Genomic DNA, 25,644 nt, shown 5'->3' on the forward strand with positions numbered 1-25,644 from the left:
CCCTAAGATCCATCCATTTTGATCTTTGACATCTACGCAAAATCGTACTCACCAGCGTCACTTATAATTGCCAAAAATGGGAAACACATCAAAGGCCCAGCAATGTAAGAATCAATCAATAAATGACACAATTGTCATGCATTAGAATACCACATACCCATGAAAATGAACGGACCACCACTACGCATGACGACACGATTGAATCTCACCAACGTAACGTTAAGCAGAAGACGCCAGATGCAAAAGAATACGCGTTCTGGGATGCTCTTTTTATACAGCTTAAAAGGGATCTGAAGTGATCTGTGAGGTAGAAAGTCACGGTTGGGAGAACCTGCTTGCAATGGTGAACGTTTTGCTCAAGGAGACGTATACGCAAGCTTGCCCACTTGTGGCACCCGAAGCTGCAGCTCTCGGGTCTGTGCACATTTCAGGATGTATATTCCCATATAAATAGTGAGCAGAAAGCAAAGGATGGGACGTGAGCCATCGTGCCGAGACATGGACGGTTCCATCAGTGTCAGAGGGTGTGAACACCAACATGTAAAGGTTGTAAAAAGTTTAGGTCGTAAAAAGTTCTTTTGCTTCGTATCTATCTCCGGTTGTATGTGTGTATAAGGGTTGTAGCGTGCGCTTTTTATAGAGCTGTTGGAACGAGTATAAAAATTATAAGTGATCGGAAAACAAGTGAGTGGCTTAATTGGCAAGATTTTCCCTCAGAGAGCCACGCCCTAGTGGTGTGTCACACAAGCAAACCGCCCTTAGATTCAAGGAAATGTAAGATGTAGTTTAGGATGGAGGCTTCCGAAAGCAGCACGAGACAGCTCCGCAGAGGGGGCACCGTCATTACAGGATGGGTCAGAAATCCATTGGAAATCAGAGGCTGTATCTGCAGGCGGGCAGATGGGATTTGAAGAAACTGGAAGAAAAACTGACTTGAGGAGGTATTGTGCGAGCAAGGCTTTCTGGAGAGAATCTGACATATACCTGAAATAGGAATCAAAATCAAGCTCTGGCTCATTCCATCCAGACTTGCAGGGCAGCGTGTCTTCCGAGTTCTGTCCCTCCTAATAAATCGCGGTAACGTAATTCACTAATTTGCCAGAAGGAGGGTCTTTTGTCTGTGGGTGGGTAAAGCCAAAGAGATTTTACTGGTGAAAAGAAAAAAAGTTCTTGAAAACCAAAAGTACATACAGGCGTCTCGGTGCTCAGTTCAGAATCGCCCTGTAATTGCGTTAGGGAAGGTGGACAACCGTCACGGAGATCTGTGGGAAGAGCTCACCCCTACGGTATTTTGTCTGGTTGCAGGGAAAGGCCAGCTTGCTATTCTCCGCAGCCCTACAAAGCTGGTGGAGCTCAGGCTCCCAAGTTTATATGACAAATGCCGGTAGGTTTGGATGGGGGAAGCCACGCGAATGCCCTGAGACTCTTTCTGCTTGAAATCGTGATGCTTTCTTCTACTTATCCTCAAACCAAATGGACCGTCGTTGACAAGTTGTGCATCACGGAGGGTTCTGTGTGAACACTTCTCAACTCTGGAGTCTGTGTCTTTTTAGGAGATAATTATAAGGCACCCGGTGCAATTTCGGGATGGGAAGTCACCGGGTGCTACCTCTGCTTGGGTATTTCCCTTCTTCCTCTGAGGGGGGCTTTGCCTATGAAAAGCGGCTTCGTTTTTGAGTTGCAACACATTGGGCAACGACAACAAAATTCAAAGAACGAACGCGGAGGATTTGTCTGCGCTTTTTCCTTCCTGACCCCTTCTAACTTTGGCTCAAGTTTGATGTAAACAAAGGCATTCATCATCTTTTACCATCAGAAATTTCATCCTATCAACAATAAAAGCAAAATCAAAAGCAAATAAACCCTTGCAGACGTTTGCCTCAGAACACCGGCAGTGATTTGCCCCTCAAGGTGAATTTCCCCCTCGTGTATACTTCCAAGTAGGTGTATTTGATGGGGTGAGCACTGGGTGTTGTACTATATGTTGGCAGATGGAATTTTTTAAAAAATATTAAAAAAAGCAACCCCCCAAAACCATTAGGTATGTGGTTTTGTCCCTGGTTTAATACCTGCCACTCCCACCCGTTGCACCCACCGCATCACCGTGGAACCCAATGGTCATGGGAAAGCTCATGCCATCCTCAGCAGCTTGGAGCGTGTGATGGAACTAGAGACAATGTGTGTGATCGCTCTGGTGTGCAGCTCAGGAATTAGGCCGCTACTGCGGTCCTTGCTACTAGGATGGGGGATGTCTTCTGCGAGGCCCTTGGGAGAAGAGCCTTCCTATCCGGTAGGGATGCATGAGAAAAGATGGGCTCTCAGCATCCCCATCACCCCTCTCCAGCCTCAGGGCACAGTTGGAACCACACGGAAATCTTGCTACCAAGCCAAAGACAACTAATTGCCATGAGTGCATCAGAGGAAGATGGAGAACACGTAGGTTCTCAGCGGCCTCACAGACTCACCCAATTTCTGCCGCTGAAGCCCACCATACCCCGGGCTTCCTGCAAACTAACACCTGGAGCTGGTTGGCAAGCTGGTCAGCGCTAGGCATTAGCAGACCACCAACGGGGACTAAAGTAGATCGTGTCACAGCCAAGCAAACACCTCTCCCTCCCCATGCTGAAGCTGGTTTGCAGGAAATTTAAATAACTAACAGCAGAATACTGTATGGCACGTGCGTAGATGCCCACAAGAGCCACCCGCGCCCTTCGATGAGAATCCGGCTTTGAGGACATGCTAGGAGACCTCCCACCGTCCCGATGAGAAGCCAACCCCAGACTGGCCACAACGGAAGATCTGGACACTTGGAAAACAGTGCAGAAGTACGTTTAAAGGGGCAAATGTTTCTCTAAGATGTACCTGGATCTCGGGCAAACCCTTTAAACAAAGCAGTTTGACCAGGGAAAGACCCCTTCCCCCCCGCCCCGCCTCGTACATGGAAGTCAAGGAAATGAAGAGTTGTGATGGTTTCTAGAGGAGGATGTATTCGATTCATGTCACATAATTAGGGGACAGTCGTCCCGGAACAGGTACTGTATGAGGCCCTAGGACACCACAGAGGACTTAGGTCATAGGCTCCGTGCAAACCCCGGGGTTGCCATGCAGTGAGAAGAGCTCATGCAAAGGTCGAAATCTGTTTGGGCACGAGGACTTCGACCACAGGAGAGCAGCAAGCTAGTCGTTCCCTGCGAAAACCCGAGGAGAGGCGAGAGGCGATGGGCGGTGGGCTGAGGCCAGAGCTGCCCCGCCTTGCCTCCATGGGCTAAGCCCTGTATTCACACCCTAGGGGGTGGCTAGGGACTGCACACCTGTGCCCCCCGACACCTGGCACGGTGAAGCGCTCACGCCCTCTCGGTGAAGGGGGTTCAAACCAAGGGCGACTAATGGGGATCAATGGGGACACTGATGTGATGCTGTGCCACCCGGACTTCAGTTCAAAAGATAAATCAGACACAGTCACCAAATCACCAAGTGGGCAAACATCTGCTCCAGGCTTTCAGAAGATGGAGAGATCACTTCCAGTTGGGGACATCGGGGCGTGTAATGGGAGACAACCGTGAGCTGGGATTCTTACCCATAGGGGGAAGGAAAAGCAAAGGGGGGCCTGGTCCTTCCAGAAGTACTTTGGCCTCATGTAGACCTTCCACGTTCAACATAAGCTGGCAGGCCGCTCAGTACGACATACCAGTCTTTGAATAGCCCAAGGAACACCTGTTCACTCAAAGTTCTGAGAAGGCCTGCAGATAGGATTGCAGGTTTTTCCAATCACGTAAGGAGTCACAAAGAACGGTCTTGGAAAAGATCTTGCAACTATGACGAATGTTTTGGGGCAGGAAAGGGATATCCCGGGAGAGCGGACATCGTGAGAACCTGGAGTCACGAAATGAGGAGCAAAGGGGTTCTCTGGTTTTCTTATTCCAACTCGGTGACAATTCAAAAGTCTTTGCACAGGTAGACGTGAGCAAAGTAGAAATAAGGTAAAAAACCAAAATTAAAATAGTTCCTAGCCTCCTTAGATGTAGCTGGTCTAATGATATTGCTCGCACTCCCCCGTTAAAGTGAGAGTTTGTGCAATCGTATTTGAAGGCAGGGATGTGTCTCAGCAGGTAACCAGCAAAGCAGGACCACAAATGTCCACGTCCCACTTGGTTGCCACCCACACCTTAAATTCTATCAAGATGGTATTTTCTGCAGAGCATGAGCTCCGTTTGGTCTTGCGCAGTCTTTGAGGTGGTGCGGATTACTGATCTCTCCCTCCGGGCCCATAAAGAATGAGCCAACGCGGAGTAGGCTTATTAGGCCAGGAACAAAACGAGCACGCCTGTAATGGATAGGATTATCGGAAATTCTGCAGAAGACATGAAAACCGGGAGCAGGCGTCGAAGGGTACGAGTATGGGGAAGAGGAATGCAAGGCTGAGTTTGGTTCAGGAGGTGGGGACAGTGTCCCCTGTGGGAACGAAAGGAGCCCGCCCGCCGGCGGAGCACATGCGTGAGTCACAGGCTATGCTGGGCCCTTCCTTGGGGGTCGGCTCCAAGCGAGGACAAGTGGTTTCAGAGCTACCGAAGCACCAGCACCAGAGCACCCAGTCCGTCCTCCTCTTTGCAGTCAGCGAGCATGCTCTAAAACACCAATCAGGTCACGCCCGGGGCCTGCTTGCGGCCCTCGACAGTTTCTGAGGCCACTAGGCGAGAGTGCAGGTGTCTCCACCTGTCCACGTAAGCAGGCCACGGGCGTGACTTGATTGGTGTTTTAGAGCATCCTCGGTGACTGCAAAGAGGAGTACGGTGGACGGGGGAAGAGACCCAGAGCCACACAGGTCAGCCAGGAGGTGCGGGCTCTGAAGGAGAAAAACAAAAAAAGTTGGATTGTTGAAGGGAAAGCCGTCTCGGTCCTCAACACCTCTGACACCAAATGTGCGTGTCCCCCACGTCAAGCAATTCTGCAATTCCCTGCCGACCCCAGTGGGGCGTCCTTCCATATAATCCCATTCTCGCAGGACTCGGGGTGAGTGCTGACCCCACAGCGTAAGGGCTCAGACGCACAAGGAGGCCCCCAGTTGACAAGTCGCGGGTCCCCAGAGTTCTGTCCGACGTGGCCAGACATTGGGGTTCCCGAAACCAGCTCCTCATGGATCATAAATCATCATCACGGTCGATGATTCACCATGAGGACTCAGGAAGGTCAAGGGAACTCTACTTACTATTATCAATCTGTCATGAAGAGTAAGGCCAGAGGAGGACGTAACACAGCCCGACACCCGAGACAGAGGGTCCGGAGCATAAGTGTCTGTCCCCAGGGAGTCTGGGGTGCAGCCGCCTCCAGGGGCATGCGCACCGGCAACAACCAGGATGCTGTCTCCGTCCCTTCCTTTGTGGATCTTTAGGGAGGTTTTAGTGGGCAGAATTGATCAAATCCTGGGGCGCCGGTGACGGACTCAATTCCCAACCACTCTCCTCTCCTTGGAGGTATGCAGTGGGGCCCCAGGCCCAACCCCCTAATCCTGTGGTTGGTGACCTTGGCAACCACCACCCCCTCCAAGAATCACCTCATTAGCATAAACTCGGGTGTGATCCACGGGGAGGGGGTTGGCTTTCTCCTGAATAACAAAAGATGTTCTCACTCCTACCCAGAAATTCCAAAGGTTTTGGGAGCCCACTGCCAGGAACCAGGGAGATCATTCTGGATTGGGATGGGCCCTACATCCAGTAAATGTCCTTACAAAAGACAGAAGAAGAGCAACACAGACACAGGAGAAGCGCTGTGAAGACGGAGGCAGAGTCGGGAGGGACACAGCCTCGGGCCAAGGGATGCCCGGAGCCCCCAGGAGGGCAATTAATGCCCTCCTCTAGTAGACCCAATGTCTTTCACTCAACACCTCACCTGTCTCAGGGGTACTTCTATTTTACCTTTTCATCCCAATCATTTAGTAAAAGACCCCGCAATCAAACGGGGGATGCAAGTCAAGACGCCGCCACGTGTGTGGGGGAGATTTTGTTTGGAAGTGTGAGCCCACCTGGAATGCCACCACTGAAGAGCGGTGGGGAGCCCTCCTGGCTCGTCCGCCCAACTGCTCGGTCAAGAAGCACAGGTTAAAGGTGAGCTACAGGTAAGCGTTAGCTAAGAAGAGCCTCCCGAGAGTCACGAAACCTCACAGGTGCCTCTGCGACGGATGTGTTGATCGAAATTACGAGTTCATTTTCAAACAAGGTGAGAGGGATTGTAAAGTTAATTTTAATAAAGGGAGGAATAAGCTGTAATGTTGAATTCTACGAGTAAGTAATGGGTGTGATGGGAACATCAGGAGCCATGCCTACATTGATTTTATTGTCTTCTTAAATTTGCAGTTATCAAAGCCAGAGTTGGAATATCTTAAAATGCCAGGATAGGGATAATTAAGCAGTGAGCTTTTTTTTTTTTTTTTTTTTTTTAAAGCAGGATGTCTTAATGGAATGATGATGGATCTGGAGCCCAAAATATAGAATTATTCGATTTGCTGAATGTAATTATCTGGCTAAATTTGTGAGGAACTGTGGAAGGATGGTTCTCCTCAGTGTGGTGCCAGGACCTTCAGCATCGGCACCCCCACCTGGGAATTAGTGAGAAATGAAGATTTGAGGGTTCCATCCCAGATCTCCTTAATCCCAGACTTTGGAGAGGGGCATAGCCATGCACGTTTAACAAACCCTCCTGGGGAACGCCCTGCACACCTCTGCTAGGAGGTGCTAAAGTGAAAACGTGGTCCTCTTCCATCTCGGCAAGCGATTCCACAGAAAACGGGACCATGGTACAGAAAGAACAGGATTTTGATCCTTCAAAGAATCAAACACATAACCTTCAAAATGTTTATTCAAGAGCCTGGCAAAAAAAAAAAAAAAAAGAAAAGAAAAAAGAGCCTGGCAATTTGGAAATCTGCATTTTCTGATGAAACATAGAGATGACGGACCGACGTGGAAAGAGGAAAGGCTCGCGGTGCACTTTGGCAGCAGGTAGATTTAATTTGGCCACCACCTCTGCCGATGGCAGTAGCTGCAGGAAGATGTTGTTGATGCTGCCCAGTGGAGACCCTGGAACCAGTTTGGAAGAGTTCCCCATCCAGAAGCAAACAGGAGCAGCCATGCCCCAAATGGATTACTCATCCTCTGCCATCCAGAAAAAGTCATCGCCGTCTCAGACGATGACACCTGGTTGCTTCCAGAGCCCCATCCTGGGAGCCACAGAGCCAAGACTGAACATCTAGACAATATTCTTGGTCCGTGGTGAAGAGTGATACCCGTAGGCTCCATGGCCCCAGGTCACAATCTGACTTAGGTTTCAGAAATGCTTCGCAGACCCAGCTGCGTGTATTCCATAAAGCCCGTCGGGTTCATCACCGAGGACAGGCGTAGCTGTGGACAAATGCACACACGTGAAATTAGGTTCTCTCTTTGATGAGGACAGGTTGCAATCGGAGGATGAAATCTGTTTCCTCAGACAGTTGAGCCAAAAAGGCTGCATTCGGCTGAGCCGGCGTTCCCTCCTGCTCACGTGGAAATTATACGGAATATTTGCATGGGTGTGTTTAGGGAGGGCTTTGAAGCGGGATGATCGTAGGGCAGCACGCAAGTGGAAGTCAGATGTGCTTTTCGGAGGGCAAGAGGGAGTTAAAGAGGTCGCTGAAATTGCTAGGGCAATGCCAGGTAATTGGAACTCAAAAGTGAATTCTTTTCTTTGACTGTATTATGGTATCAGACAAAATGAGGGGAACCTCGGAAAGTTTGAGTATGTCATTTAGTTCGAGAAATAATGACATGATATTTTTCGGCAATCTCTAGATCGCATATAAATGTACAGTTCTCCCTCTCTGTCTCTCACACACACACATATAGATAACAGCAAGGTATTTATAATGTAATACATGTGATCTTGACCATTCTTGACATTCTTATTCTGAAAGGGGATATAAATTGGAAATAAATTACATTTACGCAACTATATACACTCTTCAAATATGCAATCAAAATGAGAATATTTCCAGTGAGACTAAGTAAAATAAAACTCTGTAACGTGAGAGGTGGAGAAGCATTTTAAAATGTATGTTGAAACACAATAAAAATAAGCACAGATTCTATCCCAGTCACTGCATTCTCCACCCAAGACGTGGTTTCTTTCTTTCTTTTTTTAAGATTATATTTATTTATTTGAGAGAGAGCGTGAACATGAGTTGGGAACAGAAGTATAGGGAGAAGCAGGCTACTCAGTGAGTAGAGAGTCCGAGGTGGGGCTCAACCTCAGGACCCTGAGATCATGACCTGAGCCTAAGGCAGATGCTTCACCAACTGAGTCACTCAGGTGCCCTAGAATATAATTTCTAGGCAGAGGGACAGAAGATGCGTTGGAGAAAGAGAAGAAGGCACATACAAAGTCAAGCAATCCCCAGGAGGAGTCTTTCAGGGTGAGGAAGTGTAATAGGATCTGCAGCAAACATGAGACGGGGTGTTGTTGGTCTGTGGGGCATCTCTGGGGTGACTAGACCTGCCCCTGGGTCAGAAGAGCTCATCAGTATCAGGCTGTCCTATGTCAACGGGTGGAGGAGTAGCAGAGTGCACCCAACGGGATCTTGGATTTTCTCCATAGATTCGGTGTGGCTGGTTCTACCTGGGGCTCTTTGTACCTCTTGGATGTTTTTTTAAGCAAAAAGACAATGTTTTATCTACTCCTGGAATCAGTGGCCACAGTAACTGTGATCTGTGAAAAACCCACAGCGAACAGCATCCTCAACAATGAAACACAGAACGCTTTTCCCGGAAGATCCAGTAGAAGGTAAGGATGAGCATCTAGCCACGTCTATTCAACACAGCGGTGGATGGAAGTCCCAGCGCCAGCAATCATAGAAGAAAAAGAAATAAAGGCATCCAAAAAAAAAAAATGGTGATATTTCTGCATACAAGTTAGAAACTCTCCAAAAAGGAAATTAAGAAGACCATCTTTTTACAAAAAGCAACAAAAAACACTAACATACTTAGGAATGAATGAACCAAAGAGGTGAAAATGTGTACACTGGAAATTATAAGATATTGGCAAAGGAAATTAAAGATGACAGATACGTGGAAAGACATTCATGCTCATCAACTGGAAGAATTAATATGGTTACACTGCATGCAATCCATAGTGATCTACAGGTTCAATGCAAAGTCCAATGGCGTTCTTGACAGAAATTGAAAAAAAAAATCCTAAAATTCATATGAAACTACAAAGACCCTGAGTGGCCAAAGGGATCTTTTTCTGGAGAGAGCGCAAGGGGATGACGCACCCCAATTAGGAGGCCAGCGATGAAAAGCCCTGCTTGACCCCAGATACGTTCTGCAAATTGGTCCCACTTACCTTCTCCTTACAAGCCCGCCGCTTCCTGGAAGATGCTTTGTTATCCCATGGCCTGAAATTGTCCTTTGGACGCCAGGACTTGAAACGCGATGGATGTATGCAAGTGGAAGTAACACATAACAGCAGCCTATTCGTCACCGATAGCGATGATTTCCCTAAAGAAGAGAAAAATAAATTGAAGACTCCACTGAAAATAGAACAGTTTCTAATCCAAGAATAAAAGTAATTATTCATAGGAATATTGAATTACAACAAATTTTGTCTTCTGGGGAAACTGATGGTTCACAGAAATATTTCAAATGTTGAGGGTTTTTGGTCTCCCCCACCCCCGCATAGTTTTCAAATAAGTTGAACTGAATATTTTGTAAAGTTTGAGTAGAATATCCTCACGAGTCTGTCATTTCTTCAGATAAATTTGTAATATTTAACGACACTGGCATATAAATCTCCATTAATTCAAAACACACTCAGTGAGTATAAAGAAAGGGACACTAATAAATGGAGACAAATTTTTATCATCCTATAAACGGGAAATAATTGGGATTTTTGGAATTTTGTTAGGCAGATTTACATTAATTCCACTTTTTGTATTAAAAATATATGTCAGGGCACCTGGGTGGCTCAGTGGGTTAAGCATCTGCCTTCAGCTCAGGTCATAATCTCAGGGTGCGGGTTGGCTTTTCCCTCTCCCTCTGCTCCTCCCCCTGTTCATGCTCTCTTTCTTTCTCTCAAATAAATAAAATATTTTTAAAAATAAAAACAAATAAGAATACATGTCAATTAATTGGAATGGAATGATCACTACTGTATCATGAGTGGATGTTTTGATTCTATTGTTCCTCCAAGGTAGGCTAGCCTGACTAGTAATCAGTAATGACTACCTCTTGATATTTAATGCGTAGGGCATTTCTACTCAACAGACATTTTTCAGAAGAAAAAAAAAATACATGTCGAATTAGGACATTGCATTTATCTTCAAGGAATTTATATAATAGCCTTTTGGTTTCGATTATTTCACTTTTCAGGGGTGTGACCTTGAGCACTTTTGACGGCTTCGTTAAGTAGAAGGTAAGCAAAGGACAGAGTATAGGCGCATAAACCAAATGCAACTGCCAAAGAAGAAATCACACACTCCCACATCTACACACCCTGTACACATGAATATTTATGTAATATGCACACATATGACATCCTATACTCCTCCACATACTATATACATATGTGCCAGATATCTATATATGCTTTTCTCTCTATGTATCTAAATATATATGCCACGTATCTGTATTCTATTCTCTGTTTCTCTATAGAACCCAGATTCAGACAATGATCATTGCTCTTTACCCATAAAATAATTTGAAACATTTACATATAGTAAGGTGGTAGAGACGGAGACAAACGTCTAGCATTTCTTTCCTTTTCCCTGTTGTTGGCTCACTACAAACATTGCCATAACCTAAGCAGCCAGGAGCAAGTAATTAACCATAAAACACTTGGTCAGGAGAAGGAGAAGCATGCATGTGGTGATTTCCAAAAGAAAAAAAAAAAAGATTTTGTGGTTGTCTTTTAGGAACACCTTCAATTCAAGTGAGATGAAATTGGGCTTTTGAGACTGACCAGGCCCCCAGCTCAGTTCATGTTTCAGTGCTGTTGTATGGTTGACGTTCGGGAGCAAATATGAAGAAGACAGGACGCAAGCCCTAGACCATGCATATGGGGTAATCCAGAAGCAGACACGCAGGCAGTGGCCCATGTCGTGAAGCAGAGGCACAACTGAAGCAGTGCCCTTGACAGCTGTTCACCCCAAATCATGCCTTTCAGTGACGGCTGTCTCTGTTCTGAATCTGCACCCCGACGCAAGGCTCCTCGGGTTGGACATGGCTCCACCGTTTCTGCCTATACTTCATGGAATGCCTTCCTCCCGCTTCGAGAGGAAAGAGGAGTTTTATCTGGCGTCAACACTGTCCAACAAAGAAACTGGAGATTCTTTCATGTTTCTACGATAAATGCTGTTTCTCTTTTTATTAATGATCCCCTTCAGATAGTCTTAAGAAACAAAAAGGATTTTTAAAAATGACCCTATAAGGTAGTCTGGTGATTCTCAACCATAAGGTAAGTTTGCCCAGGGGACAGTTGGTAATATCTGGAGATGTTTTCAATTGTCAGAGCCCAGGGACGGTGTTATTACTGGCACCTGGTGGGTAGAGACCAAGGATGCTGCTCGATGTCCTGCAATGCACCGGGAAGCTCCCCTGCAACCAAGAATGATCCAACCTGAACGCAGTAAGAGCCAAGGTTGAGACACTGTTGGTCTTCTGTTTCCATCACGGTGACCCCCAATGGAGGAAGCATCGCAAGAGAATTCATGTAACCACAGACCCACATAACATAGTACTTGCCATAAATCTAATATGAATGTGGGGTTCTCGCAATTCCTACAATGTTGAAAGCATTTCTCTGTACATGATTTCATCTTGGGTTTTTTGTTTGTTTGTTTTGTGTTGTGTTAATGAACCTTTCAGAAGCCTCCATCATCTGCCAGGAGCTGAGGGCTCAAGAGTAAAAATGAGATGCTCCCAAAATGCTTGAAGTCCGGGAGAGGAAGTAAACATGAGGCCACACGCACATTGGATAACGGGTGGTCCCAGGCTCCGTGAAGCCAGGACAAGGAACTAACCCGCCTGGGGAAGCTCGAAGGTCTTCATGAAGTTGGTGCGTTGGTTGTAGCCTCGAGGGAGGGATGCGTGCTGAACTATTGGACAGAAAAGCAGAAGAGAGGGGAGCAGGATAGCAGATGGAACCCCTGTGGGCCACAAAACAGCCAGTGTGTCTTGAGACAAGAAAAAACGAGTGTGGCTGAAATGAACTGGAGGTCATTCCCAGCAGGATGGGGAAACTAAACACAGGGTCTACCGTCACGGTCTTCAGTGTGATTGGCACTTTGGGAAGTTCACACCGCGCCTGAAGACACCACTTTCAAAAAGGGTGTCAGTGACAGAATGACAAGTGTCAAAGCAAACATGGTTTCTCGTCTCTTGTTATTTTGCAATAATAGAGTTGGCTTTTGTGCATCTTTGGATACCTTGCAAATATGTCGTTAATTCACATCTGATTTTCTTTAGCTTTTTTTTTTTTTTTTTACTTCAAACAGTCTTCCGGCAGTGTCCCACAAGCATAGTAATGGTTTTCGGACACGCGTGTTGCCTTTGGGACCCCCTGATGGTTTGAAGGGGGCGGTGCATGGTGGAAAGAGGTTTAGTCAGGAAGCAGATGTCCGCGGAGAGCAAGGCGGGGAAGTTGGTTGGCTCTCATCTGCATACTGAGGCTCTCTGCTTAAGATTCCCAGCTCAGCTCTGTGTGTGGGTTAAAGATCTCTGGGTTTCCCGGGACAATGCTTGGCTCCTTTCTCGGGCTTCTGAAATTTTGCACCCCACCACCGCCACTGCTTTGACTGAGCAGCCCTCCTTCACCTGTTTCCGAGTTGTGCAAGTGAGACAGCGCTCTCTCGCTCTCTCCAGGCTACCGCATGCTGTTCCCGGTGTCGATTCTGAAAAACCATCTCTAGGTTACTCTGAGAAGTGCGGGCAAAATGAATGAATGAGAAGGAAGAAAGGAAGCAAAGGGAAGAAAGAAAGAAAAGTCTGAACTCCCGGGCAAGGCAGGGCCCTCCCTCCGCAGTCTGGTGCCTACCGCCCTGCTCCGTGGGGTCACCACGCCCTCACCCACCGTTAGCTCCGCATCTCCAACCGCCAGCCAGCTACTCTGCTCCCCATCGAGGGTTCACCTGCATCTGGTTCCCCAACCGCCGCGTCCAGCCACACCTGGGGGAGCTGATGGTCTGTTGTCCATCATCTAAACGTAGGGAAATACGTGACCTGATTTAGGCTTGTGACAAGTGACCTAGATCTAATGGAGCTGTCACCTAGCCTAGTCCAAGGCTATCCCTACTCAACTGCCTTCTCAGCCGTCCCATTTGTCACTTACTCAGCAGAGCCGACACATGCCGTGGGGCCCGAAGAACAGGTACAATTGCCGCCAGAAAGGCCACATGCGCGTTTATCGCAATTGATGTTCATGCCAAGGAAATGCGGGGCGGTTTAATTCTCTAATTTTTCACTCACCAGTCCTGTTATGGAGCTACATGGATATTTGATGCTGTATCGTAAAGCTCTGTTTTCACGGAGCAGACGGGAAGCGGATGCTCGCGAATGACTGGCTTGTGAAGGTGCGCGTAGTTGAGGCACCTGATTGACAACTTGATGCTCTAGCAATTGTAATGGTATTTTGTATTTCTCCGGTATCACTCCTCGCGGAACTCGGAGTAGTCCGAAGTGGTCTCTTTATAGCTTGGAAAATTGCTGCAAATGAGCACTGAATGTTATCCTTTACTTTGCTAATCTTTATTACCAACAATGTGGTTCTAAAATCATGAGACATATGTTTATTATATATTACACGACCGAATATTCATGGTGAGGATTGGATATAGTTACGTACAGATAGATGTGGGTAGACAGATGGGTAGATAGGCAGGTAGATAGATAGATGAGAGATACTAGACATGATAGATGATTGATAGATGATGATGATATAGATAGATAGATAGATAGATAGATAGATAGATAGATAGATAGATAGATAGATAACAGATATAGATGGACAGATGGATGGATGGATGGGTGGATGGATGGATGGAAAGATAGATAATGGATAGATAGAGCCCTAACCTCAGTAGGATGGTTATGTGATAGGGAAGGTAAAGCAAAAATGTCATAACAATGGAAATATAAGAAACTATAGAATGATACTAGGATGTGCCACTCTCATTAGCATTCTTTTAAAGACACTTTTGTTAAATTTTTAATCTAGGCATCAGAGCATCTAATGCATAACAAATAATAGTCACAAGAACAAGTAGAAGACACTGTCAATTCCTAATAATAGCTCCTGAGCTGTCCAAGAAATATTAAATTATTAATTCATTCAGGACAAAAGTAAGATTAATTTTTGTTTATAGCCCCGTAATGAATCGGTATTTATTTGGGGAAAAAAAAAGTTCCAGGGACTGTTAGCTTTTGTCTGGCTCTAACAAGAGAGTGGTATTAGGTAAAAAATATGAAAAAAAAAAAAGAGGAAGAAATGAAGTAAGTTGAATTAGATGCCTTTTATTTCATTTTTCTGCTTTCGCTTGTTGCGACTTTTACTTTTTAATTTAAAACTAACGCACATATATTTTGGAGGGGGCTCTCAAAGAAAAAAGAGGATATGTAGTAAAGAATAAAACGCTGTCATAATCCAGACCAACAACATTTTTCATATCCTTTGCAATGTTCTTGTGTGTTTCTGTATGTTTTATAAATGGATGTGTGTAATATATGTTATATATAAATATATGTGCATGCGTGTGTGTAGGCACACCAACAGATTCACGCGTATATAGTTCCTATAACGCACTATCAAAACATTTCCAAAACAGCAAGAACGTATATTGTTATTTATTAGCTAATACATAATTTAAATTACATGTACATCTATATAATTACTCCATTTTTAGCTATATATTTATAGCTAAATATATATTATATATAAATATATAACATATATAATTATAATATATATTATATATAAATATATATTACAATTATATTATAAATAAATATATATATTTATATATTTATTCGCTATTACATAATTTAAATTACATGTACATCTATATAATTACTCCATCTTTTTCTTGTGCTAACACTTTTTCAGAACACGGTCTTGATGTTTCCCAGATACACACTCCCATCTGCAAATTCTTGCATTCCTTCTGCATTTTTGCTCCAGACATCTTTCTTAGGTCTCTAAGTGAATGGACTGGTAATTTCAGAGCAATGTCAAATCCTCACAATGACAGTGAACATCCTTATCTCACACTGACTATAATAGGAATTTTCTTAATGTTTCCATATGAATTAAAGCTGGTTCATGGCCGAAAATGCTTATTTTTTCATTATAAAATTATCAGTCCCTTTTTATTAGCCATTTTAGTCAGAGCTGACGTTGAATTTTATCAGATCCATTTTGGCACGTATGGATCACAAGGCTTATGTCCTCTGTGATTTATTATAATGGTGCGAGGCATTAATAGATACTGAGCCATTCTTGTATTTTATGGGATGCGCCAGTTTTGAGTCTCAGTAATAATTATGAGATTCAATAACATTACACGGCATTTATTGTCCAGCAATGGGCATCAGAGCTGGGCCGAGGCTCTGAGAGTCAATAATTAGGCATTTCCAAGCACAGTTTAACCAAATGTATTTGAGAACTCCAGAAATTTCTTTTATGTGTGTTTAGGGAGAAAAGCATAACTTTGGGTTCATCTAAACACGACAAAACTGAATCACTGGCGTGATGAGAATAGGAATTTTATATGCATATTCCTGCCACACGTCTCCTGTTTGATCATATTTCTCTTTAATGTGTCAGGGGGAGCAGACTCTGAAATATTACATTTAAGCCGTTTAATTTTGGGAATTAAAAAAAAGCGCTTTATGGACGTTTCTAATATGAACTATAAGTGGATCATTAGTGCTGCCATGTTCCACATACTCTATTACATCCTGGGGACAGAGTAGGAACACGTCGGATATTCCCACTGAACTGATAATCCAGCGGAGAGAGACCCGTCATTAGGAAGAGAGCCACGCAAATCAATAATTGATCATCATGTGGGCAAATGTGATTCAGAAAAAATATGTAGAGATCGGCCTTCCTTAGCAATGATATGAAATAATCGGACAGAGTAAAATTTCAATTATACTTTTAGTATATAGCCCTAGTTCAATGGTCCAGATAACAAGCAATTGAAATGTTTATTCTTCTCCCCCAAACTGTCTTCTTTCTGCTGCATATTCTTATGAAACACACACGGCTTATGCATCCTTTCGCTCATGCGATCGTGTAACAGTTTGTCACTCAATCCTTCAATTTGCTCACTGAACAGGGAACAGCTTTAGCGAGTGCAAGGCAACGTGTCCAATACCAGGAATACGGTGACGAGACAAGCATTTTCTCTAAGTGTCTATTCCAAACACCGGATTAAAATAGTCTTATTCCATGTGACGAATGCAACATAACAGGTGCGTCAAATGTTCTTTGAGAGCGAGGGGTTCAGATAAATTGTGCGACAAAGAAGGTTTGCAGAGTGCGTGACTGTGCACACAGCACTTTCACACACCCTTGCCTTATTCACTCGTAGAGTCCTCCTGAGGACTTATCACCGTTGCACAAACATGGCACTGGTGTCTGGAGAAGTAGACACACAAACCTCTGACAAGTCGCCTGTCCTCTGCTATCAAGGCCCAGCCTCCTTGAATCACATTATATCAGACTGGTGAACACCGTCAGTGGGCAAGCCATAGTTTATGCCATGAGTGCATTTTTGTCCTTTATCTATTACATCATGGAGGTCGCCACTGGGCCTCCCTTGGTCCAATATTTAATGGGTGAGGTGCATTGCTATTTCATGGAGGCTTTGCCTGGTTGGCATATGGCATCATGTCACGGAAAACCCACAAGTCTAGCTTAGTCTGCCTTCATCAACATTGGTAATTCCTTGGGTGTCTTTAATGACCAAAGTATGATGCACGTGAATGAGCACATGGGAGGATCATGGAAAACGTGCACTAGAACAGGTACCCTGTGCTCCGTATGGAATAGTTCCCAGTGTTTAGGTCTAGTTTAACCCTTGAAAGACCACAGAAAGTCTTATCCATTAAAATGCTCTTCACATTCACATGGAAGCAGCAGAAAAAAAAAATTGGGATACATCCCTCAATGGCCCACAATGCCTTGTTGACGTTTACCAGGTAATTGTTTGCATTATATGTCGTCGGCCTTCACATTTAAAGGTCATTTTTGCAGAGGAATCGCGGTGTATTTTTACCTCTGAAGAGTTCGCTTCTGTAAGAGGGAACTGATTTCTGGCATAAAAATCTCATTTGAAAATAGCTGAAAAGAAGATTCAGAAGAAAATGGGAAATGAACGGTGCCCACACTTTATACCAGCATTTCTACATGCTTTGTTTTTATTCTGTTATTTGAAAAATATGTTTGAGACCAGCTATAAACATATATATTTTGATGAATTCCTCCAAGCTTCTCTCTTGGATTGTTATGATTCTTATTTGCCACCCTATGGAGCGAGGGTCTAAAGGAAGCTAATGAAAAAAAAATTAAAAAAAATAAAGGAAGCTAATGTTGCAGACACAGAGGCAAGATGGGTGGGTCTTTGCAAAAGTCCCTTCCACTCACCCTACGAGGCTGTTCCTGTTCTTTCTGGGTCTGACCCTGAATGCTGCTACCTGCTGGTTCCTCCAGGGGCCCGTGAAGAAACACCACATGCAGAAATTAAGAGCATCCTCTCAAATGTGTCTGTTTTGTTGATGTCTTCCTCAAATAGCGAATTGTATTAAGTTGACTTGCCTTTGAAACCCAGGCGAGTACTAGGAAGACACTTCCTCCTGAAACGTATCCAACCTCGTTTGACTTGGATTAAGTAACAAATCAAATGAAGGGAAATAACGTTCTGCTAATTAGCAGTACTGCTGCTGGCATCCTTGGTAAGGCTTCGGGAAATCAGATCGCATTATGCTTCCAATCATCATTTGCAATGCATGCAGGAAGAGTTCCGTCTACTTTTTGAGGCGTTCTGTGCTTCAAACAATTCAAGGAAAAGCATCAGCTTCCCATTCTTTCTGCGGGTTTTCTTCATGTCCACCGGGGTAAGTTCCAGGCATCATGACTAGTATTATTTATTTATCTGCTATAGGAAACTTTTATCCTCAAAGCCGGTGACGTACAAGTAATGACTTAAATATGCATTGATGGAGGTTTCCAATTGCATTCTCTGCCCTATTAACACGGAGTTTAATGAAAGAAATTTATATATGAGTCCAGGATACGGTACCAGGCGGTAAGACATAATAGAACATGCACTGTGTCCGATTCTGTTCCCAGTAGATAAACATACATGATGACAAATACAGACTCTGCGTCATTCAACCCTCCAGCAACCCATCGGATTGCTCCATGGATAAGAAAAACAGGTGTAGGAAATTTGAAAAACCTGCCCAAGGAAGCACTGAATCACACATGGTAGAGCCAGGGTAGGCTTTTCACTCCCCAAACTTTGCTGTATGCCATGCCCTACTGCTCACAGGAGGTTCTTCCCCAGTTCAAAAGTCACAGGCTTGACGAAGGTCAGTGTGGGTTCCTGGCAAGGAAAATGAACTCCAAAAGGAAAGAATTTTCCCTGTTAAGCATGTTTTTCAGTCTTATTTTAAAGACTTTTATTTAAAAACACTTGGCGGGGGCAGGGGGGTGCCTGGGTGGCTCAGTTGGTGAAGCGTCTGCCTTTGGCTCAGGTCATGATCTCAGGGTCTTGGGATCGAGCCCCAGCATTAGGCTTGTCTGCTTCTCCTACTCCCTGTCCCTCCCCGTGCTTGTGCTTGCACTCTATGTCTCTGAAATAAATAAATGTTTAAAAAAATTAAGAATGAAAAGACGGTTAAAAGAACATATGGAATAAGGCCAGAAGCAACAAGAAGGCATATGTATGATACTTTGGAATCTTTACAGATTAAATATCTAAGAGGGGGGCCTGGCTCAGGCAGTAGAGCATGGGAGTCTTGATCTGGAGGTCTTAAGTTCAAGCATCATGTTGGGTCTAGAGATTACTTAAAAATAAAGCCTTGAGAAAAATCTAAGATACTACAAAAACAGAAAGGATATTCAAATAGCCAAAGACAGACACAGACACACATACACATATACACATATGTAATAGTTGTCATATTTTAAAATATATATTTACGAAAAATAAATAAAATATATATTTACGTATCACAAATATGTTGACCTATATGTTTTATGCGTACATATATCTATTATATTAATACATCTATGAATAAATAATATATTATAAATATATGCGTACATATTACATATCTATTATATTAATACATCTATGAATAAATAATAATATATTATAAATATACTTTATAATATAAATTTACAATTTAGATTTATATTATTCATATGTAAAACTTATATTTTATATTTATACTATGAATATAAATTATATAAATAATATATTAACATAATATAATATTTCTGTATCTCTGTTCAACTATGGCGCTTCACGTTAATTCTTTTTTTTTTAATTTTTTTTTATTTATGATAGTCAGAGAGAGAGAGAGAGAGAGAGAGAGGCAGAGACATAGGCAGAGGGAGAAGCAGGCTCCATGCACCGGGAGCCTGACGTGGGATTCAATCCCGGGTCTCCAGGATCGCGCCCTGGGCCAAAGGCAGGCGCCAAACCGCTGCGCCACCCAGGGATCCCTTTACGTTAATTCTTGGATGTTATTTTGACATACATTATATACATATTTTATATATATGCATATATAAGTATATCAACGTGCTCGATGCGGTTAATCTCAGGACAATTCAAACAATGTCATACCCGAACAAGTAGATTACACACCCTTGGAAGAGTCTGGCCATATCAAATGCGGATGAAACGTCAAGCAACCGGAAATCCACCGACATTTGCTGACCCCCAAGCAGGTTTTATTTTATTTTTTTATTTTTTAAAGATTTTATTTATTTATTCATGAGACACACGCAGAGAGAGAGGCAGAGACACAGGCAGAGGGAGAAGCAGGCTCCATGCAGGGAGCCCAACGTGGGACTCGATCCCGGGTCTCCAGGATCACGCCCTGGGCCGAAGGGAGGCGCTAAACCTCTGAGCCACCCAGGGGTCCCCCCTCTCCGAGCAGGTTTTAAAACAGAAATGCTGCAAAGGGAGGGAGTGTTCCCTGTGTGCCCCGGGAGCTGAGAGGGCCAGGAAAGCATCCCGAGCACCGCCTCTTGACAGAACCACCCTGAGGCTGTCTCGGCGAACCGGGCGGTGGCTCTGTGACCACGGGGACCATGTGGCTGCAGCCTAAGCCCGGGCCAGGCCCTGGCTGCCACGTCCACTGGTGCTCCGCGTTCAGCCTTCCCAGGATGAGGCCCTCCCGATGAGGCGCGTCCCGGATGCTAAGTGAAGCCACTGCAGTGGCCGCAGACACGGACACAGCCTCTGTCCCCTGCGGTTGGCTTCTGGGGCATGTTATTTTATTTATTTTTATTTTTTTAAAGATTTTTTATTCTGTTTATTTGACACTGAGAGACAGCGCACAAGCAGGGCGAGTGGCAGAGGGAGAGGGAGAAGCAGACTCTCTGCCGAGCAGGGAGCCCGCAGCGGGACTCGATCCCAGGACTCAGATCATGACCTGAGCCCAAGGCAGATCCCAACCGACTGAGCCACCCAGGCGCCCCCGGACGTGTTATTATATTGGCCGATGCTGTATTATGTTCCTGCTAACGTGGCTCACCGTGTTTTGTGTCATTCTTCTGACATTTGCCTCAACTTGTAAACGCGTTCCTGGCCGGCGTTTAACCAAACTCCGATGCACAAAGTTGCCTTCGAGTGTGTTTACAGCCAATTTCCTTCCCGGAGTTCGTTCCGAGGGGAAGGCCTCGGTCCTTGGCTGCACTGCCTTCGGGGAGTGCAGAGAGCAGGTCCTTCCGAGAACACGCACCTGCCGTGTGGACCTGTCGGGCACGAGCTAGCGGCTCCCCTCTGAGTTTCGGAGACGCTTCTCCTTTGCCCTGCTCCGCAGGAGGCCCGGCAAGGTATGCCTTCTCCACATGGGGCCCAGTGTTCCGTGCTGGCGGCCGGCCCCGGGCAAGGCCTCTGCATCTGGAGCCTGATGTCTGTCATTAGTACCCCTTGCTTCTCCTTTGGGTGCTTCTGTGGCTTCTGGTTTGGAGTTGTTGTTCTTCTTCTTCTTATTATTATTATTATTTTTTGGTCCAGGACTCCATTAAAAATGTTTAAATTTTTATTTGAGGGGAGCTGACACATGTACAGTAGTTTCGGGTGACTGTACGAGTTTACGCATTCTGCTCTACGCCCCACAAGCGTAGCCAGCTGCCATCCGACCCCCTACAGGGCTATTACAACACCACTGGCTATATTCCCTGAGCTGTGCCCTTGATTTCCATGGTTTACACATTCCATAACTGGAAGCCCGTACCTCCCACGCCCCTTCACCCTTCCTCCCCGTGCCCCACACCGTCTCCTCTGGCATCCATCACTTGGTTCTCTGTGATTACAGGTCTCATTATTATGCTTCTGTTTATTTTATTTATTTATTTATTTATTTATTTATTTATTTATTTATTTATTTATTTTGCTTCTGTTTATTGATTCATTTGTTTCTTCGTTTCTGTTTTTGTTTTTTTCAGGTTCCACATACGAGGGAATCCTGTGGAATGTGTCTTCCTCCGTCTGACCTATTTCACTTAGCATTTTGCACTCAGGGTCCATCTATGCGGTTGCAAATGGCACCACGTCATCCTTTGTATGGCTGCATAGTATTCCGCTGTGTGTGAGTGTGCACATGTGTGTATATGGATTCACGGCGTCTTCTTTATCCATCCGTCGATGGACACTTGCGCTGCTTCCCTACCTTGGCTATTGTACGTGATGCTGCCATAAACATAGGGGTGCATATATCTCTGCAGATTAGGGTTTTCCTTTTCTTTGGGTAAATACGCAGTAGTAGAACTGGTGGATTATACAGTATTTCTATTTTCAAGTTTTGGAGGAGCGTCCACCATGTCCATCACGAGGCTCCATCATGTCCTGCATCACGTCCTCCGTGGGAATGCACCACTGTCTTTGGTTGGAGTCACTTCCTCACAATTGCTTTTTTAATTCAACAATTCAGTTTTCTTTAGAACACACTCTGCTGTTCGTTGTCTCCATTGCTGTTTGCATATTGGTTTTTTTTTTTTTTTTTTTTTTGGTCTCTATTCTTTCACTTCTGATCTCAATATGCTTCTCCCTGGCTTCCTTTTTCTGCTTTATAGATGTTTCTTCCTCTTAAATCATGTGCGTGTCTGTGTAGATCAGGAATCTTCAAATAGTTACTCCTGCTTCTTTCACTAAGCTTTGGTGTATAGAGACCCTCCTTTGAGTGAGACGAGTTATGCAATTTAAATTATCAGGGACGCCTGGGTGGCTCAGTGGTTGAGCATCTGCCTTCAGCTCAGGTCATGATCCCCAGGGTCTCGGGATCGAGTCCCACGTCGGGCTTCCTGCATGGAGCCTGCTTCTCCCTCCGCCTGTGTCTCTGCCCCTCTCTGTGTGTCTCTCTCATGAATACATAAATAAAATCTTTTTTAAACAATGTCACTTAGTTGGTGATGTAGGCAGAATGTGAGCAGGCTCATGGGCTTAGATGTCTCAGCTCATACAGCTATCCCAAGCTGAAATCTCCAAATGTATTTTTAACATGATGGAGATCTCATCATATACATGCTTTTATATGCTGCTTTCTTTCTTTTTTCTTTTTAAGACTTTATTTTTAAGTAATGTCGACACCCAGCGTGGGGCTTGAACTCACAATCCAGCAGGGATCAGGAGTCACACGCTCCACACGTTCCATCCAGTGAGCCGGCCAGGCGCCCCTCTATTCTCCTTTCTTTACATGACATTGTGTCACAAGCATTGTTCCTTTCTGTGGCCACATTATATTCCTGGTGATTACTGAGCCCACGTACATGAGCTCACCTACTCGGATTGCTTCTGATGCTTCAGGATTGGAAGCAATATGATTTTGTCCATGGACACCAATCTCTCAGGGCATGATCTGACACCTCCTTTATAGAATATTCCTGAAATGGATATTACGTGGTTACAAGACGTGAACACTGCAAAGAGTGGAAACCAATAACCAAGCTGCTTTGCAGGAACATCCCAACCTGTTTCCCATCCTTCTAAGAGCATAGGAGATGTGCTAAAATTTGCTAGCTAAAATATATATTATTTTCCTGCTATAATGCAGGAAGCAGGGATCCCTGGGTGGCGCAGCGGTTTGGCGCCTGCCTTTGGCCTAGGGCGCGATCCTGGATACCCGGGATCGAGTCCCACGTCGGGCTCCCGGTGCATGGAGCCTGCTTCTCCCTCTGCCTATGTCTCTGCCTCTCTCTCTCTCTCTGTGACTATCATTAAAAAACAAACAAAAAACAAAAAACAAATAATGCAGGAAGCATTTCCTCTTGATTAACAGCCATTTGCTTTTTCTTTTTTCTTCTTTTTCTTTTTTTTTCCTTTTATAATTTGTGTTGTTTGACCGCTGTTCTGTGTTGGTATTACATGTTTTCTAAGTGCTCTTATAAGATGATAAATTATTACAACATCTGTTTTTATATCTGTTACAATTTTTAAAAAAGATTTGATATATTTATTCATGAGAGACACAGGCAGAGGGAGAGTCAGGCTTCCTGTGGGGAGCCCAATGTGGGACTCGATCCCCAGGCCCCAGGATCACGACCTGAGTCAGAGGCTCACTCAACTGCTGAGCCGCCAGGCGTCCCTATATCTGTCAATGAAATTGTATTTCATTTTGTGCCATGGTTTTCCTAATAAATTTGGTTTAAAAAGTCTCGTCATGTGGGATTAGTCAAATCAGTTATGCTTGAACCATCTTGACCTGTGATGATCAGATGGGTCCCTGTCTTCTGACGCTTTGTTGTTGGGGAAATAACTGTACAGGTGTGGATAGGATTGTTTTCTCCTAAGTGTGACAGCCCTATTTTTGGCATTGAAAATTCTTCTATATTTAGACTTGGATTGTTTATGGAATCTATTTGTTTAGTATAAAAAAGAATAGAAGAGGGGGCACCAGCTAGCTCGGTGGGTAAGGCATGCAACTCTTGACCTTGGGGTTCTAGGATTGAGCCCCACATTGAGTGTAGAGATTAGTAAAAAAGATAAAATAAAATCTTAAAAAGAAGAATAAAAGGAAGAGCAGAAAAACAGGTTGACTGAAGAAATGACTTTATTACTTTTTTTTTTTGAGCTACAGACTGTACAACGGGGTGAGTCTGTAGGTCAACCATGACTCTGACTTTTGTCTCTTTACGATCAGCAAGAGCTATCTGCTTTGGTATTTTTTTCTTTAAGTGTTCAACATATTTGGCTTATATTGACTCAAATTAGGTCCTTTTTTCTACCTTATGTGCAAAACATCCACCTTGGAAGTCGCCCCACTCAGAAGTTCCCACTGACCATCGGCATTTCCAGGTCCCTGGCATCTCTTAGTGAAGAAGGCAGTTTTTGCTTTTTAACCCAAGCTTATTTGTTCACAAAGCCCTTGCTTGCTTGCGTGTGATGTGTGTATGAGAGAGTACATGTGTGTAAAACGTGTGTATGGGAGCACGTGTGAGTGTAAAACGCCTACTACTAATATCGTGAGGCGTCACCAACGCTCATGGGAACGTTGACAAATGCTTCTCCACATCGTAGTCACTCAATGTGTTCAAAATGTTCCTCCTATTTTACTGAATTACATCTCCCCAAGACGAGTCATATTAAAAATATATATTGCAATAGATTTCTGTTGCCATGTCAAAAACACAGATTTCACTCGGTTCCCATCATACTGCTTTGTATCACCATATGGCTCAGATCATTTTTTTTTTTTAATGCATGCTGTTCCCCCAGACCGTGCTGGCTTGTCTAGGTCCTTCTCAACATACAAAATGCTGGCAAAGAATGTGATTTTTCATGGAACTCTTTGGTTGTCTTTCCTAAGAACCAGCACTATGAGGAAATAAAGGGCCTTTTAGGGGTATATAGGCTTTTTAGGGTCTGGGTCAGTCCAGCCTGTATCCCACTGCTGTGGGAGAATTTGGGAAACTTCTGGGAAGGAAGCCCATAAAGATAGAGAAGGAGACACTGGTATTTTCTTCCCCATATAGGATCTCATTAACCCAAATCCCTCCTGCAGCAAAATATTGTATCATTATGTGGTGTTTGCTGGAACCATCTCGTACAAAAGGTATTTTTCCTTCTTTGATGTGCTTTTGTGTTTGTTTTTTTCCCTCCCACACACCCTGCTGTGATGGCATCATTTTTATCTTCCAATGTTAATATGATAACATTTTAATAAATCACTTAATGCTGAACATCCTGACACTGCTGGAATGAAGTCCATTTGGAAATGGTGTGTATTTTCCAAAGAGTACATGAAAATTGCTAACACTTTATTTTTATTTACGGTCAAGATATGCTTGATGGAAGCTGGAGTTTATTCTATATTTTATTTTCTTTGCATTTTTAAAGAGTCAGTGTTATAGTAGGCTGGCAGGATGCGGGAGGAAAACTGATCCTTT

The 25,644-nt window shown here is 44.3% G+C and overlaps 1 long non-coding RNA gene across 1 annotated transcript in view; it reads right to left on the minus strand.

Moving 5' to 3' along the window:
• The window catches only part of LOC125754735 (uncharacterized), a 333,661-nt gene that overhangs the window by 101,319 nt on the left and 206,698 nt on the right, over positions 1-25,644 (minus strand). Inside the window, exon 3 of the long non-coding RNA XR_007409526.1 lies at positions 9,367-9,521. This is a non-coding gene — a long non-coding RNA (uncharacterized LOC125754735). The remainder of the gene's footprint in view (positions 1-9,366; positions 9,522-25,644) is intronic.

This window comes from Canis lupus, chromosome X (genome assembly GCF_003254725.2).
Source record: "Canis lupus dingo isolate Sandy chromosome X, ASM325472v2, whole genome shotgun sequence".
NCBI lineage: Eukaryota > Metazoa > Chordata > Mammalia > Carnivora > Canidae > Canis > Canis lupus.